Consider the following 5,476-nt stretch of genomic DNA (forward strand, 5'->3'; position numbering starts at 1 on the left):
ACCTCACGCAAGATTTCAGCATCTACAGTATTGCTATTTGGGCCTTTTGTTTCTTTACCAAAGTCAGAGGTTTGACAAAAGCAAACATATGTGTGTCAAGATATAATTTTTTAAGCTAAAATTATGTTAGAAAATCACATAAATGTAAGATGTCATTTAAATTGGAAGAATTAATCTGCAAAACTCGAGTTATGAAGTGTTTAGAAATATCTGAGTTAAGACAACCCATATAACCTGAAGGTAGATCCCTTGTAATGCACATGATGGCAAGGGACCACACAAAGGATGATGCAATCTTATCATGAAAGACAAGGAGAAGCTGAGCTCTTGCAGTCGGCATGTCCCTTGTCTGTAGAAAGGAGAAATTGCAGGAAAAGACCAGCTTAGGGCCTGCAGAGGGCATGAGTAGGAGCTTGGTCCCTGAGGGATGTCACATGCAGAGGCAGTTTGGCAAGTATGAGCTGCTAAGTGATGCCGTATGCTCTGAAGAGTCCTTGGCATATTTAGCTGCCATATGCTATCAAGTGCCTGCCACTGAGTATGTGTGAATTTAATAATACTTTCTTTTTCCCTTTTTTTTTTTTTTTTCTTCCCTGGAGGTTTTAAACTTGGATTTGGACCAGTTTTTCATAGGGACAACAAATGGCATTTGTCTGCTGCAAAAGTTACCTCCAGTCAAGCACTTCTCTCCAGAGTGGATCAGGCTGCTAAGGGAAACAATCATAACATTGTTTTTAAAAACATGATTCTTTAAATACACAGGTCTGTTGTATATGACCATTTATTTAAGAGCTGTAATTAACCTATGTGAGATGGGGCCTTGTGCAGTACCACCCAAAAGTAAATTGGCAGGGTTGGATCATCCAACTGATACTGGAACCAAGACAATTTCTGTTTCTGAACCACACAAAAGTAGTTCAGGTTAGTAGTTAACAACCATGACTTGTAAGGACTTTTCAGAGTCCTGTATGAAGCAAGCTAGTTCTGGCCCTTCCATTTCCTGTGGGTGTCTTTAGCCTTTAAGAGCAGCTTAAAACTAAAAATTGTCTACTCTTCAGACTGTGAGGCACAGACTTTGAAACAGCATTTCTCTAAACTCTAACACTGTGTGCGCAAAAGGAGGTTTATATCCTTTCAAACTATAAAAGCTGGATGTTTTTGTCACATTTTATTAATTTAAAAAAACAAAACAAAACATAAATTCAGAATGAAAAGAGTGAAGCATAATTATATACATAGAAATAAACATAAGACTAAGACCACAATAAGCACTGTAAAAAAAAAAAAGCTCGTCCCAAGAAGTGACTTGTGGATGTCATCTTATGTAAAAAGAGAGCAAGAAGGAATGAATGTTCCCTCAAAATAGTAGCAAGTGAATTGTTTTACCCATGGACTCACTGCATGGACTGTGAAATGCAGCCAACTATGAACTCTCTAGGCCTGCAAAGCAGGAATCACCTAAAATGTAAAAAGCTACAAGTCTAGGTTTGTTAGCAGAAATTTTCTGTAATGACGACTGAAAATGTATATCCCTTTAAATATCAGTGTGGGTGGATAACTTCCTCTGCTCTAAAGTGCTTCAGAAAGGCACATTCTAATAATCTAGTCTGACTCCTTTTTTAAAGTATGAACATCTTGCTTTATCATCTAAGTTTCCTCCCATACTTTTATACTGTGAGATAGTCTTTGGTTTTTGTCTGTTTCCCCTTTGGTATCCTCATTTGTGACTGTACAACCACCCATGCCATCAAACCACTCAGGATGCTTCAGTGCTAAACACACAGAAGATAGCCTTGACATGGGCATGCACTGCAGCCTCTCACGCACAGCTGGGCAGCTGCAATTACAAACGTTTCTGGGTGAGCTGACCCTCATGTGCAAACACACATGTTTATATTGTAAGTTCTTAGTGCAGAAGCTAGGTCTAACCAAACATTTGTAGAATATCTCACACAACACTTTCCCAGTATTGGCATGGACACTAGGTACCAAATATACAGCAGTGGAGACGTTGATTAAAGTATTTTTTTTCTTTCTTTATATTTGAGTATTACTTTGCTTTGTTTTGTGTGAAAATATGTCCTCCTTATACTCAAGGTCATTTACTCTTTAAGCACAAAGTAAGTTTTCATGTAATTTATCAGGTACACCAGTAATCAATTATAGGTTTAAATTTATGAAGTACTGTTTGTATTCAAATACACTTAACAGCAATGTAACACAGAAACCTCATATCCTCTATAACTTGTCTAAAGTAATTGAAATTATGTGCATAAATTATATGTGAAGAAACTAGGTGGTGATTAGCTTCAGCTCTATGACATAAGGTCAAATGTGCAGATCAGGGAACTTTCAGTGAAGTCCTTTTGACATTAAAAGTATTCAGTGAATTTAAATTCTTCTTGATGTATAACTGGCTGCAAGTATTTGATTGTTAGGAATGCCTCTTGGGTGTAGAAAGGATTCTTACTGCTAGACCAGCTTTAAAAGTTCTTCAATTATTCTGTTGATATTAGCAGGGTAGAGTATACTACAGTTTACTTTAAATCGATTTAATCTAATTGAAGGCCAAAACTACTAACCTTTCTTAGGTTCAATTCCATAATTACTATATAGCTTGCTAAGAGAACAGAGCTACATTTGTCTGAGGGCTTTTAGCAGACATTTCAAGGGTAACTGGAATTGATCATAATCTTCTAAGGGACCTACAAGTACAGTTTTGAGATAATTGAATTATTCATGTCTCAACCCTTATATCAGTGATACCTGATTTTAAATTCAACCCCTTTTTTACAAAGTATTTCTGGTGAGGAATATAAATAGTACCTAACGATAACTACATTTACTAAGCTATAGTGTCACAACTGCAAATTCTCTTAACAATAGCTAGCTTTACTTCTCATTTATCTGTAGTCCAGTGTTAGAGAGATATTGCACTGCAGGTAGCCTTCTAAAAGAATTGTATTTGAGAAGCTAACCTTTGAGTGGAATAAACAGACAAATCCTTGCTTGACTTGTGAAACATAAGGACATACAAAACAAAGGCAACACTGATAAGAATTAAAATTAATGACCGCAAACCTCTGATACCACTGTAAATAAAGACAATTTAAGATAGAGCTGGTCCAACCCCTAAGCTAAAGGAAAAGGTCACAAAAAAATGAGAATATGCAATTCTTTAAAAAGAAGCAGTCATAGGTAAATTACATTAAGTGTAAAGTTTTAAGACAAGTATTTCCAATAGATACGTTGCATAGTAAATATGGGAAACTCCCTTCTCACGGTAAGCAGATACTGTCCAAATGCATGATAGAGATACATTAGCAGACAAATCTAATGTTTGACTAAGTAGTAGATTACTGTTCCATGTAAAAAAAACTAAAAGACAAAGAATGTAACATAATTCTATAGGTACTTCTCCAGTGTGATACCTACCAGAATGAAAGCCAAAGCTAACATGAAAACTGATAGTCCTGAAACAATTTGTTTTATTGTGTGGCTGAACTAACTTAAATGGTAATAATAGTTTAGCTTTTGATAAATCAAATGCTTTGGTTTTCTGTCAGACTTTGTTGTTTAAGGAAAAGACTGTCAATATGGCTATGGAGAATGCTCACTGAGAAGTACTTGTTGACTTTAGACACTTAAACTTTAGACACCTTTCTCAACTATTATTCTGAATATACCAATTTACTGAGCCGAATTTTTTTTTTTCCTGTAGGTATATATAAAAGCATTTGTGGCTTTTTCCATCATGGATGGGCTTAACAGTAAGAGAATCCCCCTTAGGCATGCCCAGCTTGTTACTACCTCTTCAATTACAGTGCAGAAAGTTTGAACTGTAAAGGGCAAACGAGCAGGTTTACAGTAACAATCTCTAGGCTTCTTGTCAAGTCTCTGATAGCAGATCCCAGAGGAAATGTGGTTTCTACTGTTAGTGGTGAGGTTTGCTTTTATCCAGCTCCTCTGAAAGCAGATTGATGGAGATACCATTCTTTCCTGCTTTGACATAACTACACATTCCAGGTGAGTGGTTTAATCACTGAGCTGTAAAGTGGTATCACTCTTTCTCTGTGTCCTAATCAATTATTTATGCAAAGTGGAGCAAGGCAAGAAACTCACCCCAGGATGTCCTGCAGCCCAAGGGCAGGGAATGCAGGGGTCCTGGTGTGTTACCCTTTTCTTAGTATCTGCTCCTCCGCTGACTGGAGGGCCCCTCTGCTTCCCCTCCATTGTGCTGGCAGTGTAGCTTGTGGGGCCACACTGTAGGCAGGATTAGGGGCCTGATCTGTGTTTAAATGATCCTTTTTTTCCTCTTTTGAGGTGGAATTACAACTTTAGTGCAATAAAGCCAAGCTGCATGACAGCTTTGTAACACCTGCTAATAAAGCTCCCACTGAAATCAACATCAGAATCAATTCCATATTTCAAAGGAGGCGATCTGTAACCAAGGCAAATGCCTTGGAGAAAGCATCCATGGAGAGATAGCTTATTCCCTGAAATTGAGTTCAATTTCAGAACTATGATGACAAAAAAAAACAAAACAAAACAAACACCCCCCCCCAAGCAATCCGAATACCTTTTATATGGGTATAACTGCATTTACCAATGATTCTAGAGATGTAATGGGTGTCCGGGGCAGTCCTTTTTAGACAATACTTCATGGAATGGTTTGGGTTGGGAAAGACCTTTAAAGATTATCTAGTTTCAGCCCCCTGCCACAGGCAGGACACTTCACTCTAGACCAGGTTGCTCAAACCCTGTCCAACCCGGCCTTGAACACTGCCAGAGATGGGGCAGCCACAGCTTCTCTGGGCAACCTGTGCCAGTGCCTCACCACCCGCACAGTGAAAAATTTCTTCCTAATATCTTAGCTATATCTGCGCTGTGAGGGGTGTGCTGTGAGGAGCGTGCTGTGAGGTAAATTGCCTGGCCTGTGCCCCACTACCGTGCAGACTCTGCCGGGTGGGGACCCCAGAGAAGCCAGTAGCCAGCTTCCCATGGGCAGAGGAGTGCCTCATCGCTGAGACTTACGCTGAGAACTGATAAGCGCAACGTAAGAGTAACATTTCTCGAGGTGAAAGTAATTGTTTAGGTGGCGTCAGGCGCCACGGGCGTTTCTTAGCGGCTTCTTGAGGCAGCGCAGGGCGAGAGGCGCCAGTTACTCGCATTCAGGGCGCGAAGCGCGGGTTGAACGCACAGCGCCTGCCTGCGGAGCCTGAGCAGTAGCCGTCCTGACGGCGCTCCCCAGTAACCGCGGCTCCCCGCACGGGGTCGGTGCCAGAGCACGCTGGAACGGGCGGGGCCACCCCGGCCCTCTCGCGGACCCGGCCCGCAGCGTCCCCTGGCGGCGCAGGCTGGCTAGCCGCCATCGGGGGCTCGGGGCTCGGCCATTGATGCCTGTCGCCGCTTGGAGTTGTGGCAGGCAGCACGAGTCGCGCACCACTGCCCGCCGGGCCGCCATCGAAGCCGCCTG

This window comes from Pezoporus occidentalis, unplaced genomic scaffold, assembly GCF_034315485.1.
Source record: "Pezoporus occidentalis ecotype Australia unplaced genomic scaffold, CSIRO_AGI_Poc_V1 ctg39, whole genome shotgun sequence".
NCBI lineage: Eukaryota > Metazoa > Chordata > Aves > Psittaciformes > Psittacidae > Pezoporus > Pezoporus occidentalis.